We start from the raw sequence: 21,984 nt of genomic DNA, 5'->3' as shown, positions 1-21,984 counted from the left end.
GAGGAATTCTGCGCACAGAGAGGACCCTGCTAGTGGAAAATGCCTTTGGAAAAGCCCCTTCTGTCACCAGCTGTGGTCGTACAGTGCTCAGTGCTCTGCATTGTGGCCTCAATAGCCACGGATGCAAGTTGAGTTACGATGACCTTTTCCTTGTCCCCACGTTTCTTAGGTGCCTCCTGCCGACACTTGTCAGAAAAAACAACCAGTTTCTTTTGGAAGCATTTGCACTGCAAGGCAGAGGCAGTCTTCTCTGCTTCCTCGAAAGATTGACCAAAAGGTGGGAAGAGCAGACACATTTGGCAAGGCACCACTGGGTGCTGCATCCCTAACCTCCACTTTACCTGGCAGGTGCCTTGGCCAGCTTAGCCACGGTGCCGCTCTCTGGGACTTTTCTCCCAGCTGCTCCATTTCTCATCACTGACAATCAAAAGGAAGGTGACATGGCCTCTGTGTGTGGACATCCCCAGCAAATCCCAAGGACGTGTGGCGCAGGCTCTTGTGTTGCAGCAATTGCAGTCGAAGCAACCGCCATGCCAATGCCAGTCACAGCAGCCTTTTCATCAGCTCCAGGCTTGTGATTTGATTCTTTCCAAAGCTTCTCTCCAAAGAAGCCTTTTCCTTAGCAAGCAATTACTTGGATACCAAGGGAGGTCTCTTCTGTTTCCTAGAAAGACACTGGAAAATGTGAGCAGAGGAGACAAAAGCCATACAATAAGGCACCACTGGGAGTTGAACCCAGGATCTTCTGTTTACTAGACAGGTGCTTTAGCCAGCTAAGCCATGGTGCCTGCCTCAAGAAAGTGTTTACAACTGTTCCATTTGATGGCCCAGGATAACACCTGCAAATTCCAAAGTACAGACATTGCCCGTCTCCCTCAAGACTTGCAGACCTTGAGGTGCCTGGCTCTCCGTGCACAGAAAGCCACAGCTGAGTTGACAGAGGGCTTCTAACATGTGCTTCTCCCACCAGCCACTGTGATCATATAGTGGTTAGTGAACTGTGTTTCAGTCGTGGCAACCTCGGCTCAGTTCTGAGTCATGGTAACCTTTCCATCAGCTCTGGACTTCTCATTTGCCGCTTTCCAAGTGTGGTGGGGTGGCTGCCCCAAACAAGCAGGAGAAAGATGAAGGCAGCCTTGCAGAGGCTGCACAGAATTCAGCCAGTCAGGAAAGGGCTTATTGGGAGAGCCAATCAGGAGAAGGCTTGCTGGAGCAGCCCATATATAAAGGGCTGCTCAGCACAGCAAGGGTCAGTCACTCCTTGGAGTTTGAGGAGGGAGGATTGGCTGCCCTGAAGGAAGGAGAAGGGAGGGCACCATGATCAGAGTAGTGCTGGGTGGGTAAGGGGAGCATGAGTGACCTTCTGGCTGACTGCTGCCAGACTGAGGCCCTGATACAAAGCGGAGGAAGGTGCTAGGTCTGTGGGGAAGTGGTCCAGGGAAACAGATGGCGGGGGTTGGAGGTGCACCCCTTTTGCCTCAGTCACCGCTGGCACAGGTGGCTACACCCTGGACTGCAGCTGGCCACTAAGGCAAGCATCTGGGTAGATGTAAGCGGAGGAATGGTCCCGCTATTGTGGGGAACTTTCCTGGCTTCTGCACTACCCCGGTGAAGTGGGCTAGCGAAAGGATCTGAGTCCTCGCTCCCACTTCCTTTACCCAGAGGCCTCCCTGCCCTTGAGGACTCCTCTTCCACTCTCCTGTCTGGCAGAGTCCTCGTAACCCCAACAAGGCTGGGCCCAGGATTCCTAGGGGGCTTGACCCCCAACCCTGCTGTAGTCACCTAGGACAGGGGCTAGGGTGTCCCCACTCCGGGGGACTCTCTCTGCACTGCGCACATCCCTGACCCACTGATCACATCATACAATTTAAAGCAAATACAAGTTATTTAATTAACACTTAATTTAAAAAAAGAATAAGGAAAAATGGGAAAGGTTACAGGAAAACACATCACCCTGCTCTGTGGCAGGGAACATCACAAACAGTGTCTCTGGAATGTCAGGGCAGTTCACAGTCTGCTCCTTGTAGGTCCCAGGCCTCCTTCTCAGGTCCTGGCTGTGCTGCAGGGATGCTGCGGGTCAGACACTTGCTCTGGCAGTGGCCACACACTCTCAGGCTCTGGGTGGCAGGATCCTTCTCCCCAGCGTCACCCCCGCCCTGTCAGGGTTACGGTCCCCCTCCAAGTCTGGCCTGCAGGGCCTCTTGGCTGAGGCGTCTCCCTGCGCTGGGCCCACTGCCCAGGGTCCCCCTCGCTCTCCCCAGCTGCTCACCGCACCCGGCTCCAGACTGCTCCAGCTCCAGCTCCACACTGCCTCAGCACGGCTGCTGCTGCTGCTCTGCCTTCAGCTCCCTGGGCTGCTTCTCTGGCCTCTCTGGCTCCAGTTGCTACCACTCTGCTCCCAGGGCAGGGCTGCTCTGCAGGCTGCTTCTGTGACTCTGCTCTGAGCTCTCATCTGCTTCCTGGACTGCTTGTCTGGCCCCTCTGGCTCTGGTTGCTGCAGCTCTGCTCCCAGGGCAGGGCTGCTCTCTCTGGGCTGTGCTCTGGCTCTGGTGCTGCAGCTCTGCTCCCATCAGCTTAGCTTGGGGCCCTGCTCTCTCCTTAGCTCGGCCCCACTCCATCTGACTCAGACAATTCCAGCTCACAGGGAGGACGGGACCCCCCTGGCCTCCTGACTCCTTGATTAGCCTGCCCGCCCTGTCAATCAGGCTGACCTGGAGCACTGGCCTCTCCACATTGTTCCTGGAGACTGTCAGTCTCAGGCTCCTGATTTCCCATCGACCCCTCCCTTTTTAGTGCTGGGAGCTAGCAACCAAACACCCCCACTGAATGTTAGTAAGGGGGCAACAGTCCCCTTACATAGAGGACAGTTGCCCCCTGGAAGGGGGAGAGACCTGAGTGGGGCACAGCCAGAGGGCTGTGTCCATAAGAGGACATTGAAGTCCTGAGAGCGACATGGGTCCTAATGATAGAACAGATGGCAGCCAGACGCCACTAGATGAAGGCGCACCGGTGGACCAGAGCTAATTGCCAGGACGGCCAACAGGAGGCACTGCAGTGGTGAGACATGCCCCATGGCACCAAGACTCAGCCGCAAGGAAGGCTCTCTCTGCCTTGAACCACCACTTAGAAGGATTCTGCTGACAGGTCTTTTCTTTTTATGAAAAGAGATACAAAAAAGGAGCCAACAGAGACATTAGGTTCAGCAAGGAAGAACTGTCAGGCCAAGCCAGGATTTCCTGGTTACTAGGAAGGCTCTTCAGCCAGCTGTTCCCAAAGATCACTATCCAGAGGCCTTTTAACAGTCACTGCAGATGTTCACCACGAAAGAGACAAAGAGATGCCAAAATAGAGTTCTCCACTGCCCGCAGCCATCAACCGACCAGGAGTTCTGTGCACAGAGAGGCCCCTGCTGGTGGAAAAAAGCTTTGGTAGAGACTCTTCTGACACCAGCCGTGGTCATATAGCGTTTAGCGCTCTGTGTTGTGGCTTCAGCATCCACAGATGCAAGTTCAGTTAGGGGATGTTTTCTTGTCTCCACATTCGTCTAATGGCTCCTTTCAACACTTGTCACCAAAAAGACTGGTTTCTTTTGCAAGCAATGTACAGCTAGGCAAAGGCAGTCTTCTCCATTTCCTCAAAAGATCACCAAGCTGCGGGGAAAGGAGACGCATTCAGCCAGGCACCACTGGGTGCTGGATGCTGAATCTCCTCTTTATTCAGCAGGTGTCTGTGAAGGACATAAACCTACACCGTGTAGAGATCAAGAATAGGAGTTTATTACACACAGCGCTGGTGGAGTGTCACCTGGCTTATTAAGCTCAGAGACACTGCCAATCTATTGGTTACAATAGAATATATAGGTTTTCCATAGACGGGGGAAAGTGATGGGGAAGGCAGTTCCACACCCTGGGATAGGTTTTGCACCAAGACAAGATAGCACAGTAGCCAATGGTTAACAGGTTACATAATGTCTCCACCCATTATCTCAAGTTAGCAAGTTAACATTTAATGAATACTTTGATAAAATGTTAGTAGTATAAAATACATATGTTGAATTCTGATTTGAGGTCCACAGGAATGGAGCAACTCCTTTGATTGTCCAACAGGTACATTCCTAGGGGTTAAAGGAAAGAAACAGTGAAAGTATATGGCAATAAAGATTGTTTTCTGTGTGTCTAAAGGCAAGGCATTGGTTCCTTGGAAGGGAGGTGGAAGGATGCCATATCTTATACTGACATGTGCCAACTTCTCATAAACTCAAAGTTGGATCTGTGGGAAGAACGTCTCCCTACCGAAGGGACTAACACAATAGGGACAGGGATTCTTTGTTCAATCTGCAACTCTGAATAAGAAACAATTATTTAGTTCTTAGCTCCCACACCTGGCAATTTGCTGACCAGGCCTATCTTAGCAAGCAAGGCTTTCTGTTTACCCCAGCTTTCTCTTAGCTGGTCACTATTTGCTAGGCCTCTGGTCCCTTGACCATATTCTGGACTTTTGGTCTGAAAAAGAGCTGGCACAATCCATAGACCAGGTTGTTATATAATATGCACATGGATTTTAACCCTTCACATACAGTAATGGCAAAGTTCTTGGTTCAGGCTTATAGCAGTGATGGAATAAACTGCAGGTTCAAATCAAGTCTCTGGAGTACATCCACAGCTGGGATGGGTCATTCAGTCCTTTGTACAGAGCTTCAGTTTGTAGCAAAGTCCCTCCAGAGGTATGAAGCAGGATTGAAAACAAGATGGAGACGAGGCATCAGCATTTTATAGTCTCTTGCCATGTGGTCTTTGCTTTCTTTGTCCCAAGGACACTCTATCCAGCACGTGACATAGAAAAACCTTAGAGTTCTGTCCACAGGCAGGTCCCTGCATATCTTGCTGAGGTACAAGGCGAATCTGCCTTCTCTCAATGGGTCGATTGTATAGCTGATGGTCCTTAATGGGCCATCCAGCAGGTTAGGCAGAACTGACACCAACTTGTCCGGCTGGGGTGTTCCCCGGAAGCAGAGCACAAGTTTGAAATACGGGCAGCATAGAGCCAATATTCATAACATCAACTACAAAAAAGATACACATCTAGAGATAGCATCATTATAATCAGACAATCAGAACCTCTCCATACACCCCTTAGACAACAACCTTTCTACCATATTGGCTGCAAATATAGAACAGCAGTCGCAACGGTGATCTATAGAGTTACAGATTATGTTAATAACATCACAGGAGGTGACACGGCATCAGTGAGACTGATACTGGAATACTGCCTCCAGTTTTGGTGTCCTCATTTGAAAAAGATGTTGTGAAATTGGAGCTGGGGCAGCAAAGAGCCACCAAATGTTCTGAGGGCTGGAGAAAAATGCCTTCTAGTGAGCTATTGAACGAGCTCACCCTGTTTAGCTTATCAAAAGAAGATTGAAAGGTGACTTCATTGAAGTGTTGAAGTGCCTTAATGGAGAGAAAAGATTGGGTATTAAAGGGCTCTTTAATCGAGCAGAGAAAGGCATAACAAGACCCAATGGCTGGACGGTGAAAAGAGACAAATTCATATTACAAATAAGGCACAAATATTCAACAGCGAGGATGATTCACCACAGGAACAAGCTACCAAGGAAAGTGGTGGATTCACCATCTCCTGATGTCATTTAATGAAGACTAGATGCCTTTCTGGAATGTGTGTGTCCCAAAAGTAGCTCTTGTGTCATACAGGAGGCCTGTGATATGCAGGGGGTCAGATTGGATGCTCTAATGGTCTCTTCTGGCCATCAAGTCGACTAATTTCTGAAAAACTGAGTGTAGCACTGGGAGCAGCACCTGATGTTTTCCTGTCTAACTGGATTGCTTCCTAGAACGAATGCTCCTTGAGTGGGGTGATCCACAGGGAGTAGCTCAAACCTCCAAAGTGCCTGGCCAGGGGAAGGACATTAGCACAGCAAGGGAGTGGTGTGGCAGTGACATCAGAAAGGCCTTTTGCAGGACCTCAGACTATTGGTCAAAGTTGGTGGGGAGGTGGTGACCTCACAGAGAGATGCTGACATCAGCCAGGCAGGACAAGGGCGAGGGGCCAGGGAAACCTCAGAGGCCCCTGTGGCTTTGCTTCAGCGAGTCTCCTTCTCCAGATCTCTCTTGGAGGACTGAGAGAGTATTCAGGTTCAGGCACGTGAGTGCCACGAGGAAGCTCTTTTGAGTTTTCTCTTTCCCTTTTCCTGATTTTAAAGAAAACAGCCATCCCTGTTTAGAAGGTAAGAGCCTCCTTGAGGGAAGAGATGTCATGAAGGCATCACAGTTCAGCTGTCAGAACTTCCCAGAGCGATGAAACGGGAGGGGCCCATGGCTCTGTAGCAGGAATGCAGGGCAGGCGAGTTCACAGCGGACATTGTGGGATACTGGAGAAGGCCAGTTATGATGATATAATGAACAGCAGCATTTACACTGACACTCTCTCACTTTATGTTTGCTACAAAAATCTCTAGACCTCTCATCGAATTTGTTTTATTTTGTCACCTAAACAGGGCAGTTTTGTCGCCAGACATGGCATGGCAGTGTGTACACCAGCCACAAGCTGCCGACCGAGGGAGCATAGTGTGTTTTTCACACACCTAAGCAATATAATTCTGCTGAAACAACTTTGTAGTGCAGACCTGGCCAAAGATTCACTCACACACAGCTTGCAAGGAAAACGTCACCTGCTCCTCTGCTTTGCAAAATCCAAACACAAGCAAAGCTTGTCAGGCCCCGCTGAAGATGGCAGGGAGTCAGGTGTGGGCAGACACTGGGTTTTAGCCACCTGCAGGCACCATGGCTTAGCTGGTTAAAGTGCCTCTTTTGTAAACATGAGAGCCTGGTTTCAACTCCCAGTGGTGCCTTGTTGGCTACTGTCAGAAAATAAGATTCAGAGCTAGATGGGCTTCTAGTCTAGCCCAGTGTGGGTTTTTTTCTTATGGTTTAAATAACACTCGCAGGCACTGATGATAGAGTTACTGAACGTTTGGGAGTTAGGAGCGGGTAGGTCAGTGCTCCAGTCCCCACACAGATGACCCCTGTCTTCCTCTAAGACAGGGGCAGGTCTGAGCTCTCACCTAAATGCTCATTGTGGCTGCCAGAATCTGTGAGCAGCTCGTTTAATTTACGGCAAAGGTTGAGCCCTGCTTTGTGCACCGTGTGTGAGAATGAAAATCCTAAACCGCCCTTTGAAATAACGAATGCAGCAGGACGTGTTATTGTCCCTGCCCCAAAGCAGACAGACCAATGGAGAAATGCCGTCGAGTCCAAGGTAATACTCCACTGCCATTTTACCTTTCTTGCTGGCTAAACTCCTTCTTATCTGCCCGGCCCAGGCTGTCCTCTGCCTCAGCTGCTGCTCCCGGCCTGCTCTAGAGTCAAACACGCAGGGCCCCCAGGGGAACAGAGGCTGGGACAGGGCAGCAGCCTGGGCTGGGCTGGGAAGATGCTGGGAGTTCTCGTTCCCTGAGAACTGGTCTGGCTCCCTTCTCAACAGCAAACAAATCAATTCCACGTCCCCTCCCCAGAAACACCAGCCTGGAGCCAAGGGCAGCAGGGGACGATTCCCTGCAGTTCCCACTGAGGCAGGAAAGAACCCAGGGTGTTTCTAGCAGAGCTTATGGAACTGATGTGGTGAAACCAGCCTTTAATAACAGGCAGTTCCAGTTTAAGCTCAGTGTTTTTAACAATTTCTACATCATTAAATAACCCTTTGATCGTAGTGTCACCATCCATAACATTGCTTCAGCCTCCTAAGTGCCCAACTAAACATCTCTTCAAATCCAAGGGAGTGGAGATCAGTCAATGTTCAGAGTCATCCCCCATAAAAGAACCATGTTGTGGTACACAGTGGCCCCATCATGTGGCCATGGCCTTTCCCTCCTCCTCCAGAGTCAGAATGTGATCAGCTCCCACTGAGGGGGAGCAACACCCCTCCCTTGGTCTCTATGCCAGAGCTCCTATCAGCTCAGCATCCTTCCCGCAAGAGTCGGCTGCTGAGAGGGTTGCAATGGGGTAAATGAAGGCAGAGGAGGATTGTTCCTGATGGGTTTTCCATTGTGTTGCTCTGTGATCCTGCTGGAGGAAGCATGATTTGAGTTTGTTTCAGTGGCTTGGGTTGGGCTGAGGTTGTGACCCTGAGTACAGGGGTTCCTGGACTCTGCTCCTAGCCCCTCAGGGAATGGACAATGGAGCAGCTTCAGAAATTGGATAGAAAGTAGCCTAGAAAGTGTAACATAAGTGAGAAAAAAAACAGCTTCATCACCTCGTTGGTGGTCTAGTGGTTAGGATTTGGCACTTTTACTGCCACGGCCTGGGTTCGATTCCCAGTCAGGGAAAAATGACTTTAAACCAAAACTGCTTCAGTTACTCTTCACTTACAACATAAACAAATCCCTGGTATTTTCCTGATTCCCCATCTTCCCAGTGTCTCCATGGCAGGGCTGGCTCCAGGCACCAGCACAGCAAGCAGGTCCCTAGGGTCAGCCATCAATGGAAAGGGGAGGCTTCAGCAGCAGAGGGAGGGACTTGCTGCCAAAAGTGGCAGAGGTAGAGCTGCAGTTGATTGCAGCTTCTTTCTTTTTTTTTCCACTTGGGGCGGCAAAAACGCTGGATCTGGCCCTGATCCATGGAAGACAATTTGTTAAATCCCAGATGAGTGCAGTTCTATCAGTTCTCAGCCTGAGTCCTTAGGTCTTAATCCTGAGGATATTGTCCCAGCATAGGGCCATTTCCCGCCTCTCTTTCCTAGGGAAGCACAATTTTCTTTGCACAGACACAGGAACAGCAAGATCTTTCTCTGTCCCTTGTGCAAATTAGGGGGCCAAATTCCATGGAAACAATGGAGAAGCCGGGGGCCCTGGGCACATCCAGCCTGGCAGTGAGATGTTCCCTCCTCTCTTTCTTTATGCCCCTGTTGTTATTTCATGGATTGTCTGGGATGGGGGAAAAGCTGCGTTCACTCCAGGTGGAGGGGAAAAAGGACCCTGAAAATCTCAGGCCCCAACCCCCACCACCAGGATCACTGAGGTGCTGGGAATCTGCATGGGAAAGGGACGGTGTGTATTGTTAAGGTGGGGAATGAATAACAATCTACCACACGATCCACCTCATTAACCACTGACACAGGCTAATCCTGCTGCAGATAGAAGGGAAACTGGGAGTGATTCTTTGCTGTTCAGCCATGAAAAGAGTGACCCATAACAAACCCCACCCATCTGTGGATGTAGCTCAGTGGTAGAGTACATGCTTTGCATGTATGAGGCCCTGGGTTCAATCCCCAGCATTTCCAAATTCATTTTTTCACGCTGCTCTTTGCTCATGCCCAGAGGGGATGTGGCCCTGCAATCTCCCTGCCCCAGTTTCAATCCTACTCAGTGAGGAGCAAGTGCCAATTGCATGGTAGGTCTGGGGGGATTTCTGTTCCTAAGTCACCTTGGTACATTTAAAAGCAGCAAAGAATACTGTGGCACCTTACAGACTAACAGATGTTTTGCAGCATGAGCTTTCATGGGTGAATACCCACTTCATCAGATGCAAGCCATTGGTACATGTAAGATTCCCACCCGCTGTGCTGCTTGGGACAAGGGTAGATGAGAAGGGCGAATCCTCCAGCACTGGAGGGAAAGGTCCCATCTGCACAGACTGAGAGGCAAGGAAACAGAGGGGCCGTCAGTGCTCAGAGAGGAGAGAGGTCAGTGATTTACACCCACCAGGGGACACTGTCTTTTTGAGTATCACAGGGGCAGCTGTGTTAGTCTGGATCTGTAAAAAGCAACAAAGCGTCCTGTGGCACCTTATAGACTAACAGACGTACAGGAGCATAAGCTTCCGTGGGTGAATCCCCACTTCGTCAGATGAATGCAGTGGGAATTCTGTGCCTGGCTAGCCAACTACAAAAGCAGTTTCTCCTCCCTTGATGCTCACACCTCAGCTGCTAGAAGAGGCCTCATCCTCCCTGATTGAACTAACCTCCTTATCTCTAGACTGATTCTTGCCTGCATATTGATACCTACCCCTGGAAATTTCCATGACATTCATCCGACAAAGTGGGGACTCACCCATGAAAGCTCATGCTCCAACACATCTGTTAGTTTGTAAGGTGCCACAGGACTCTTTGTCTTTTTGAGGCGAGTGCAGCTTGCTTGGGATGGTGCTGACGATGGATAGAAAAAAGGCTGGAGTCAATGACAGACGAGACCACAGAAGGGGAAGGGGAATGGCACAGAAGGTCCTGGGTGCTCAGATGCCCCAGTTATTGCACCCTGGCCAGTCGTAGAGAGAGAAAAGACACAGAGGGACCCAGCCCCCCTACAGTGATCCCATGGACAAGAACCTGGCTGGGAGTGGGGTGAAGGTTCCCTCTGGGCAAAGAGGAGCTGAAATCCCTCAGTGTCCTGGAATTTAAGCAACGGAAGCTTCAAACCCTGCACGGGTGTGGGCTGAGGTGCATCAGCAGAAGGTTGGGCTGGACAGGGGAGGCAGGTTTGTATAATTTTTGGTCGTTCCCAGAATGGGACCAAGTCCTGCCCCACCCCACAGCTGTGTAAGGCTCTGGGGGGGGGGTTGGGTGTGGGAGGGAGAGGGGCTGGGCTCTGGGAGAGAGTTTGGGTGCAGGGTCTGTGCTCAGTCAGGGGGTTGTGCTGCAGCAGGGTGTGTGGGGGGCAGGGTCTTGGAGAGAGTTTGGGTGCAGGTGTTGGGTCTGGGTTGGGGTTGGGGGTGCAGGAGAGGGTGAAGGGTGCAGCATTTACCTCGGGCATCTCCCGAAAGCAACCCGCACCCCCCTCTGGCAGCAGCCCCTAAGTGGGAGGGCAGGGGGCATCTCTGAGTACGGCTGCCCGCAGACTCCACCCCTGCAGCTCCCATTGCCACAGTTGGCAGAGTTGGCTCTCGGGGCAGGGGCAGCATGTGGAGACCCCACCCCCGCACCCCAGGGGCCGCAGGGATGTGCCAGCCGCTCCCGGGAGTGGCGTGCCACATGGAGCGAGGGTGGGCAGGACACCGCCTTAGCCCCCTTGTGCTGGTGGTGGTGGTGGCAGGGGTCCCCGGGCTCTTTTAACTTGACTGGGGCAGCAGGCGGGACCAGGGGGACACTCCCAAGGGCCTAACGTTGCTTTGCACAACAATAAATCTTGGAACAGGACAGAAATGAAATGGCAGCAGAACCTAAGGAATTAAAAGCCTCCAGATTCTTGTGTGTGCACTGACTCCAAACGGAAACTGCAATTTGACTCACTTTGTGTCTGCGGCTGGTTTAAAATATCAAGGCAAAATCATTCCGGTGATTGTGACCCTGGGTTTGAGGAGGCTTTGGTCTTATTAAAATGTAACTAGCATGTTTTTAAAGGTGGCTTCCCCAAGCAATCCCAAGTTGTTCTTCCCACAGCTGGCTGATGGGCAGCAGCAGGGGATCTCCCCAATCTGGGGGAATCTCTCTGGGTCCCACTGTTAGTTCTCCATCCTTTCTCCCCCTAATCACAGACACCCCTCCCCTCCCCGTTATCAGTGTTTTAGAGTGACCCCTCCCTCCCTTTATGGGATACAGACTCTGTGACAGAGACTGACTGGGGCTCCTCTCTGCACGGCCCCCGTGGGGAAGGAAAGAGACGGGGTGGGGCAGGGCGGGGAGGCGGGGGGAGAAGATGGGCAGAAGGAGTCAAATGGGGCTAAACCAGAATCAAGGAGATTTTCTTCCTGTTAAAATGTCCTGGAGTCTCATCACTGAAAAGCCGCATCTTGAGTTAGGTTTGATGCATCAGCCTTTCAATTACCAGGCAAAGGTGTGAACCCCAGAGACTGATCACTGCCACTTCGCAACTTCCTCTGAAAAGCCCCTGCAGTGGTGCAACTGGTTGGTATAAAGAGGGCTACTGCTGGGGTTATGAGTTCAAGCTGTGTCTGAAGCACTGGTTTTTGTTACCCATGTAGCTTCCCCAACTTGCTTTGCTCAATGCACAGGGAAAGTGCCCTGCTAGGGAAAGGAGATTGAGTTCTAACATGTGGCAGTGGGTGCACAGCTTGGAAACATCCCCCCTGTGCTGCCATTAGCTCCAGTATGTTATTCACGGGCAGGGAGAATTGATTTATTTGCTCCTGTGAAAGCCGCCAGGACAGGTCTGTGGGCACCAGATCTCCCTGCTTTTTCCAGCACATCCCTGGCTCCTTCCCTGCCCCAGTCACTGCTGTAGGAGGATCCTATATGTACTGAGCCTAAACATTTCACTGGGTCTTCTTAGCACAGCTGGCAGCGTGTCAGTCTCATAATTTGAAGGTCTCGGAGCTCAAGCCTCAGAGAAGACAATGGTTCTGTTTCCTGCTTTGGATTTTCTAAAGGAATTCAGAGAAAAGAAAGTAGAGGAGAGTGGTTTTTAGACACCCTCCCACCCATCTAACACACAGAGACTTTTCCAAGGCATTAACTTTTCCTTCTCGATGGAGTTTGTATTCTCCATAGAGCAAAATAAACCAAAAACATGCAAGTCCAAGCCTAATACAGTACAAAACAATACAGATAAAATCTCACCCTCAGAGATCTTTCAATAAGCATCTTTTGCAGACTAGACTTATTTCTTGTCTGGGCCCAATCTTTTCTCCTGGTATAGCCCTTGTTCCAGCTCAGGTGGTAGCTAGGGGAGTTCTCATGACTGCAGCCACCTTCCTTCTGTTACACCCCCTTATACAGCTTTGGTACAAGGCAGGAATCTTTTCTCTCTCTCCTGGGGAAAAGCCCCAGGTTTAAGATGGATTCCTGTACCAGGTGACATGGTCACATGTCCTGTGAGACCCCCAAGCCTTCATTCTTCCTGGCCTGACTCACAGATGGTGCAGGACAGAGCCATCTCCAGTCAATTGTCCTGGTTAATGGGAGCCATCAAGAGTCCAAACCACTATTAATGGCCCACACTTTGCATCATTACAACAGGACCTCAGAGTTCTAGTTCATATTTCTAGTTTCAGATACAAGAATGATCGAGTCATACAAATAGGATGAACACACACAGTAGATTATAAGCTTTGTAATGATACTGCACAAGAGACCTTTTGCATGAAGCATAGTCCAGTCACTTTATATTCACACTCATTAGCATATTTTCATAAAATCCTATGGAGTGCAACTTCACAGCAGGGAAAGGGTTTTACTGCGGCACCTGGGAGCAGTTGAGTTTCATGTTCAGGCTGTGCTATGAGTTCCTCCAGGTTTCTCGTAAGCACACAGGGACCTTCGAGGGTGCTCTCGATACAGGAATGGCCCCGACATGATAAAGTGATGGGGATTGCATTTTCCTTTTTTATTTCTGTATTTCCAATGACATTTCTGTTTGTGATTTCGTTTTGCTTCGTATAACTGTGTTTTCTCCTGGATTTGATAGTTAACTAAAAAAAGAATAAGGCCTCAGGGCGCCGGATGGAGGAGCAGGCTGGGGCTAGGACTGCTAAGAGAGTGAGAGTAGCAGGTTTTCTGTATTGTTTCCTGCCCTCATTTTCATGACTAGTTTCTGTTGTGCACTAAATTTGTTTTGTTCACATGTGAGCTTGGCTAGCTCCGTTGGTAGAATATCAGACTTTTAATCTAAAGGTCCAGGATTCAAGTCCCTGGTCAGATGAAGCAGGAACCATTCCCCTCCAAATGAAAGAAGGTGTCTCTCCAGGGTGTTATTTGACGGTTTTTCTCCAGGACTTGGCTTTTCACTAGGAAGGGCCATATACTGCCTGGGACTGAAGGGGCAACTTCCTCACATGCCCACTGGCCTCTCAGTCTGGATTAAGAAAGGCCTCTGGGAGCTGCAGCAAACTGCTGCATGACAACTTGGTGAGCAAAGGCAGGGCTGCCCCCACAGGGTCATCCTCACCAGAGCTCAGCAGAGGTCTGGGGGTTCCCTATTGGTCCCATGGTGTAAGGGCAGCACTCGGGACTTTGAATCCTGCAATCTGAGCTGAAGTCTCGGTGGGATCTGAGAACAATTCCTGTGCCACAAACACTGCTGGGTCTTCCAAGGCTCGATCTTGCTTTCTCCAATGCCATGAAAGCCTGTCTTTTACCCGCTAGCTGTTGTGACTTGAGCACAAGAGGGGACGTTTGATCCAGAAGCCTGGCCGTGCCTGGAGTCCTGTAGGTAGGGATGCGAGCTGCATTTCCTCTGAGTCCTGAAGCTGGGCTGCAGCCTGGCCTAGGAGGTAGCCCTATTGGTTGACCTACTGGCCCAAAGTCACTTGGGCGACGTTGGTGTTCCCCAGGGATGCTGAAGGGCCTAAGGGAGGGAGGCTCAATACTCCCCCCTATCAGTCAGGGCGGAAGAGGAGGGCTGCAAGAGTGGGCAGGTTGATGGCTGGGCCTTCTAGCATTCTGTTGGGGACGAGGTGGGGAACGCGAACTGGGAGAAATGGTTGCTGGCCTGTGAGGAATGGCTCAGCCGGTGGCGTAAGTGGACCTTGTCATTAACCTACAAGGTTGTGATGCTCAAGACCCATCTGTGGGGAATTTCCTCAGCCATGTATTTCCCCCTGCTCCACGAGTGCTGCTGAGACCGAACACGATGGCCTTCCACTTCTTGTGGGGCAATAGGACGTCCCCACCTAGTAAGCAGAAGTGTGGCTTTTCTGCTATATTAGAAGAGGGGTTGGGCCTGGTGGGCTTTGAAGCCTTGTACAGCTCTACTGTTTTGTGTTTCAATTTTCAGTGGGTGGCTGAGCTGGAGGGAAGGTCAGGCCTGAGGGGAATGTTGGGGCAACCGCAAAGAACGCAACTGACTCTTCCGATATGGCCATATTTTCTTTTTACCCCACTGGGTGCAGCACTGGGTATGGGATGGCTGATGGTGGGGGAAGGGGGAGGCCCCACCCCAGTGTTCTTCTACACCCACCTTACACCCTACAGGATTTTCAGTGGGTGGCTAGGTGGAAGGTGCTTGCAGGATGGCTTCATCCGCAACAGTGGCCACCCTCACAGCAGCGGTGGCCACAGCAGCGAGGCCCCCCCCCTTGGCTCAGTCTGAACAGAGGTCAATGTACCACTGGGCGAGACAGGCCAATTTTAGGGAGCTTCCTCTGAAGGTGAGCAACTGTCCCCAGAACTTACTGACAGGAGCTTTAAAGTATTTGCAAATGTGCATGGCCGGCATGTGCAGAGCAAAGGCTGCCCGGGGCACTGTGTCAGGCTCTGGCACCGCTTGAGACAATGGACCATCTTCAGCCACCAGGCGACCCAGGATCTAAGGCAGGAATGGGGTGAGGAAGCAAGTCAAGCTGAGCAAGGCAGGCAAAAATTCATCTCGCCTTCGTGGGCGCTCGCAATGATGCCCTTTTTGTGTGCCAGGGCTGACAAAAACCTCCCAGACATAGAAGCAGCAGGCCAAAAAGCCCTCTACACCAACGTTCCACACAAAGATGGACTACAAGCCGTCAGGAACAGTATCCCCGATAATGTCACAGCAAACTTGGTGGCTGAACTTTGTGACTTTGTCCTCACCCATAACTATTTCACATTTGGGGACAATGTATACCTTCAAGTCAGGGGCAGTCCTATGGGTACCCGCATGGCCCCACAGGATGCCAACATTTCTATGGCTGACTTAGAACAACGCTTCCTCAGCTCTCATCCCCTAACCCCCTACTCTACTTGCCCTACACTGATGACCTCTTCATCATCTGGACCCATGGAAAAGAAAACCCTTGAGGAATTCCACCAGGATTTCAACAATTTCCATCCCACCATCAACCTCAGCCTGGACCAGTCCACACAAGAGATCCACTTCCTGGACACTACAGTGCTAAATAGCAATGGTCACATAAACACCACCCTATACCAGAAACCTACTGACCATTATACTTACCTACATGCCTCCAGCTTTCACCAGAGCACACCACACGATCCATTGTCTACAGCCAAGCTCTAAGATACAACTGCATTTGCTCCAACCCCTCAGACAGAGACAAACACCTACAAGATCTCTATCAAGTGTTCTTACAAGTACACTACCCACCTGCTGAGGTGAAAAAACAGATTGACAGAGCCAGAAGAGTACCCAGAGGTCACCTACTACAGGACAGGCCCAACAAAGAAAGTAACAGAACCCCACTAGCCGTCACCTTCAGCCCCCAACTGAAACCTCTCCAGCGCATCATCAAGGATCTACAACCTATCCTGAAGGACGATCCCTCACTCTCACAGATCTTGGGAGACAGGCCAGTCCTTGCTTACAGACAGCCCCACAACCTGAAGCAAATACTTACCAGCAACCACACAACAAAAACACTAACCCAGGAACCTATCCTTGCAACAAAGCCCATTGCCATCTCTGTCCACATATCTATTCAGGGGACACTATCATAGGACCTAATCACATCAGCCACACTATCAGAGGCTCATTCACCTGCACATCTACCAATGTGATATATGCTATTATGTGCCAGCAATGCCCCTCTGCCATGTACATTGGCCAAACCAGACAGTCTCTATGTAAAACAATAAATGGACACAAATCACATTTCAAGAATTATAATATTCAAAAACCAGTTGGAGAACACTTCAGTTTCTCTGGTCACTCATTTACAGACCTAAAAGTTGTAATATTACAACAAATAACCTTCAAAAACAGACTCCCACGAGAGACTGCTGAATTGGAATTAATTTGCAAACTGGACACCATTAAATTAGGCTTGAATAAAGACTGGGAGTGGATGGGTCATTACACAAAGTCAAACTATTTCCCCATGTTTATTTGTCCCCCTACCATTACTCACACCTTCCTGTCAACTGTTGGAAATGGGCCGTCCCAATTATCACTACAAAAGGTTTTTCCTCCTGCTGATAATAGCTCACCTTAACTGCTGACTCTCGTTATAGTGTGTATGGCAACACCCATTTTTTCATGTTCTCTGTGTATATATAAGCAGCAAAGAATCCTGTGGCACCTTATAGACTAACAGACGTTTTCCAGTATGAGCTTTCATGGGTGAATACCCACTTCGTCGGATGCATGTAGTGGAAATTTCCAGAGGCAGGTATATATAAGCAAGCAAGAAGCAAGCTAGAGATAACGAGATTAGTTCAATCAGGGAGGATGAGGCCCTGTTCTAGCAGTTGAGGTGTGAAAACCAAGGGAGGAGAAACTGGTTCTGTAGTTGGCAAGCCCTTCACAGTCTTTGTTTAATCCTCAGGTGATGGTGCCAAACCCGCAGATGAACCGAAGCCCAGCAGCCCCCCCCGAAGTCTGGACCCTAAGCCCCCCTGCCGCAGGATGGCCACCCCAAGACCCGCCACCGCGCAGCCAGGGAGGCCGAAGTGCTCTCCCAGAGGCCCCCGCACACCGCCATTCCCAACATCTGATTTGTGTCCATTCATCCCCCTCCTTAGAGATTGTCCAGCCCGGCCGATGCACACAGCAGAGGGGCATCGCCGGCACACGATGGCGTACATTACACTGGTGTAATGGTGGTGATGGTGTACATTACAGATCCAGACTAACACGGCTACCCCTCTGATACTTGTGTATATATATATACATATATCTTCCTGCTGCATTTTCCACTGCATGCATCCGATGAATTGGGTTTTAGCCCAGGAAAGCTTATGCTCAAATAAATTTGTTAGTTTCTAAGGTGCCACAAGTACTCCTCTTTCTTTTTGCAGATAAATTAATGGAGGTTAAGTCCATGGATGGCTATTAGCCAGGCTGGGTAAGGAATGGTGCCCCTAGCCTCTGTTTGTCAGAGGGTGGAGATGGATGTCAGGAGAGAAATCACTTGATCATTACCTGATAGGTTCAGTCCCTCTGGGGCACCTGGCATTGGCCACTGTTAGCAGACAGGATGCAGGGTTGGATGGACATTTGGTCTGACCCAGTATGGCCATTCTTATGTTCTTATGAAGGGAGGGGCAAAGGCCTCTAACAGAGTTTCTGTAGTGTAGTGGTTATCACATTTGCCTAACACGCAAAAGGTTCCTGGTTCAGAAACATGCAGGCTTAATTTTCCGAGCTCCTACTGGCCTGTCCCTGCAGTTGTAGGAGCAGCAGTGATTTCTATGCTCAGAAGGTCTGTTACACTTCCCCTGCTCCCACTTTTGTCTCCTCTCCCTCTCTGAATGCCTGTGAAGTGGCTTTTCCCCTCCCGCTCCCTCCTGGAATGCTCGTGGGATGAATGGGCTGGTTGAAGAGCAGAAGAGCTCCCAGGTAGACAAGGTGTCTGGGACTCTAATTAGGCAGCGATCACACACCCAGAGCATGGACACTGCCCAAGGTGGAGTGTGACCAACCAGATGCAGCCAAGTCATCTCTAGTCGCAGGCCATGAGGTGCAGGCCCTTAAAAGGGGAAGGGGCCATGTGCTCAGGAGAGCACTCACAAACTTGTACCTCCAGTGAATGCCCTTCGCCCGGACCGCCTGGCCAGTGGTTCTCTGCGTTGTATTTCATTGTGCCTCAGGAAGACTTACCTTCATCGCACCATCCATCACGGCGCTGTGGGAAATTTACCTTGCAGAATCCAGACATCTCCAGTGCTGTGCCAGTCCTGGGAGCGTGAGTATGCGAGTGTGACTCCTCCCGCCCCCCTGTTTATTTTGAGGTTAGCTGTCAGTATAATAAATGTGCTGCTTTCTGCCAAACTCTGGTGGGTCATTAGTCCTCCCTACGCTTACTAACTGGCCCAATTTTGGGTAACACCTGCGATAACCCCAACCCCTGCATGGCAGAAGATGGTGAAATGAGCTGAGGAAAAAGCCTTGGCATCAGCAGGGGAAAGCTAGCGGATCTTGGCCAGTCACCTTTTGAAGCCTTGTGGCTTGGTCTCCTCTGCCCTTGGAGGTTGGCCTATGGCAGCCGGCTCTTCCTGCTGCCTCCTTTGTGTGACTTGCCAAAGGAGGGAGTGAGGTGGGAATGGGGCAAAAGAGGAAAGTCGAGCTGAGGAAGGCAGGGCAGAAGCTAAGCGCCTCAGTGCGGCTAAGTGGGGTTAGTAGAGCGTCACCAGTCGTTCTGCAAAGCCTGGGGAGGTGCGGTTGGCTGCTGGGAGGCAGAATCCTGTGCCTGCCTCTTGGCTTCCCAGGGATGGCTACTTGCAGCCCAGGAGAAGAAGGACGGTTCTGGGTGAAAGGAGACAAGCAAAGCTCTGGGAGGAAATTTGGGTGCGGGGTGCGGGCTCTGCGCTGGGGGAGGGGGTTGGGGTGCAGGAGGGGTGGCGCTTAACCCGGGCAGTGCAGCTCCCAAAGTGACCAGTACACACAACCCTGCGGCTGCAGCTCCTAGGTGGGCCATGCCAGGGGGTCTCTGTGCGCCGCTGCCTGCAGGCGCCGCCCCCAGAGCTCCCATTGGCTGCAGTTCCTGGCCAATGGGTGCTGCGGAGTTGGTACTCGGAGCAGGGGCAGTGAATGGAGACACTACCCCCACCCCAGGGGATGCTGGGACATGCCGGCCACTTCTGGGAGCGGCACGGAGGGACGGAGGCAGAGTGGGCAGGGAGCCACCTCAGTGCTGCTGGCACATCTCTGCACACCCATGGGGGGAGGGGAGCAGAGGTCGTCCATGTGCTGCCTGGGGTAGGGGCAGTGCACAGAGCTGCCTCCCCTCCCGGGTCTGTTACAGGAGTGGGTGGGTGGGGTCTTTTGGCCTGCAAGGTGCAGCAGGTCGTGCTAGATGATCACACTGGTCCCTTCTGACCTTAAAGGCTCTGAGTCTAAAAGGGAGAGGGAAGTAAAGGAAGTTTTTTAAAAAAATAAACCAAACATTGTAATACCAGGATAACTCCAAGAGCTCATTGTATAGTCCCACCCCTTTCTTCCTCCATTGTGTGTTGAATGACCTGCAGAACATTGATTTGCTCATTCCCTTGATAAATTGATACAATTTGACTGAAATAAAACCAATTCCCAGGGGAGAAAACATCACTGCATTGGCTGGGAATCAAACCCAGGTCAACTGCTTGAAAAGCAGCTATGCTCACCACTATACCACCAATGCATCAGACAAAAGTGCTCCTTATGCTTGTCCAATGAGGCTAGACCAGCATTGAGGAGATTTCCTGCCTGTTAAAATGTACTGGATTCTCATCGCTAAAAAAAACTCACCTCCATCTTCACTTGGGTTTGAACAATCAGCCTTTCAATTAGCCACCAAAGTTGTTAACCACAGGGTATGTCTACACTACGGGATTATTCCGATTTTACAGAAACCGGTTTTTGGAAACAGATTGTATAAAGTCGAGTGCACGCAGCCCCACTAAGCACATTAATTCGGTGGTGTGCGTCCATGTACTGAGGCTAGTTTCGATTTCTGGAGCGTTGCACTATGGGTAGCTATCCCATAGCTATCCCATAGATCGAGAATGTGGGAAAGATTGCAGTATATGTGATCTGCATGGTACTGAATTAAAGCTATGCACTGCAGCACTAGAAGCAGACATTTGCCCAGAATCACCCACGACACTGTTTTTGCCCCATCAGTCATTCGGATCTCAACCCAGAATTCCAATGGGCGGGAGAGACTGCGGGAACTATGGGAGTTTGCAAGCTGACAATGACAGTTGCCAGTTATACTGTACCATCTGCTGCTGTCATGGGTGCTCCTGGCCGGCCTCGGTGAGGTCGGCTGCGGGCGCATGGGCAAAAATGGGAATGACTCCCCAGGTCATTCCCTTCCTTAAGTTTTGTCTAAAGGGAGAGTCAGTCCTGTCTAGACTATCAGGCAAGCCTACTAAAGAACCAGAGAGGCAAATGGCCGCTCCAGGTCAGAGCCCCAGACATCCCGCAGAAATGATGAGCTGCATGCCATTCTAGGGGGTGCCCCTGCAACAACCCCACCCATTGCTTCCCTCCTCCCCCACCCCTCCTGGGCTACCGTGGCAGTTATCCCCCCATTTGTGTGATGAAGTAATAAAGAATGCAGGAATTTGAAACAACACTGACTTTATTGCCTCTGCAAGTAGAGCTCAAAGGGGGGAGGGGAGGGCAGCCTCCAGCTGCTATAATATTCCAGGCAGGACTGAATCTCCATTAGACAAAGCTTAAAGAAGAGAATGACCTGGGAGTCATTCACATTTTTGCCCAGGCAACCCCGGGCAACCTCACCAAGGCCAGCCAGGAGCTCTCACGGGACGACGATGACGGATACCAGTCCTACTGTACCGTCTGCCGTCCGCAAGGGAAGGGAAGTGAAGGAGATGCTGCTGTGTAGCGCTGCAGCACCATGTCTGCCAGCAGCATCCAGTAGACATACGGTGACATTGCTTTCACGGGGGAATAGGGGGCGATGACATATACCCTGAACCACCCGCGACAATGTTTTTGACCCTTCAGGCTTTGGGAACTCAGCCAAGAATTCAAATGGTTTTCGGAGAGTGCGGGAACTGTGGGATCGCTACAGACGTCAGTCACCCCTCCCTCCGTGAGCATCCATTTCATTCTGTGGCTTTCTGGTTCGCTTGTCTCAGCTCCTTAAGTTTCAGCACTGTGTCGAGTTCCTGTTGTGGCCTCTGTCTATCATGGCCTTGGAGATTTTTTCAAATGCTTTGGCATTTTGTCTTTTGGAACGGAGTTCTGATAGAACAGATTCATCTCCCCATACAGAGATCAGCTGCAGTATCTCCCGTACGGTCCATGCTGGAGCTCTTTTTTGATTCTGGGACTGCATGGTCACCTGTGCTGATCGGCGTTCCACGCTGGGCAAACAGGAAATGAAATTCAAAAGTTCGCGGGGCTTTTCCTGTCAACCTGGTCAGTGCATCCGAGTTCAGATTGCTGTCCAGAGCGGTCACAATGGTGCACTGTGGGATGTCACCTGGAGGCCAATACTATTGAATTGTGGCCACACTAACCCTAATCCGAAATAGCAATACCAATTTCAGCGCTACTCCCCGCGTCGGGGAGGAGTAGAGATTCCAGTGTTAAGAGCCCTTTATATCGATATAAAGGGCTTCGTTGTGTGGACGGGTGCAGGATTAATGCGATTTAATGCTGCTAAATTTGATATAAACTCGTAGTTTTGACCAGGCCAG

The 21,984-nt window shown here is 50.7% G+C and overlaps 3 non-coding genes across 3 annotated transcripts; 1 reads left to right on the top strand and 2 right to left on the bottom strand.

Moving 5' to 3' along the window:
- Positions 1–714: 714 nt before the first annotated feature.
- TRNAT-AGU lies at positions 715–788 on the bottom strand. The gene has a single exon. It is a non-coding gene; the product is annotated as a tRNA-Thr (tRNA).
- An 8,434-nt stretch (positions 789–9,222) lies between these two features.
- Positions 9,223–9,294, top strand: TRNAA-UGC. Its single transcript has one exon. It is a non-coding gene; the product is annotated as a tRNA-Ala (tRNA).
- A 10,586-nt stretch (positions 9,295–19,880) lies between these two features.
- On the bottom strand, positions 19,881–19,952 carry TRNAE-UUC. The gene has a single exon. It is a non-coding gene; the product is annotated as a tRNA-Glu (tRNA).
- Between the last annotated feature and the right edge of the window lie 2,032 nt (positions 19,953–21,984).

The sequence above is a fragment of the Mauremys mutica genome, unplaced genomic scaffold (assembly GCF_020497125.1).
Source record: "Mauremys mutica isolate MM-2020 ecotype Southern unplaced genomic scaffold, ASM2049712v1 Super-Scaffold_100449, whole genome shotgun sequence".
In the NCBI taxonomy this organism is placed as follows: domain Eukaryota; kingdom Metazoa; phylum Chordata; order Testudines; family Geoemydidae; genus Mauremys; species Mauremys mutica.
The sequence above is the reverse complement of the archived record's forward strand: the minus strand, read 5'-3'. Positions and strand labels throughout refer to the sequence as shown.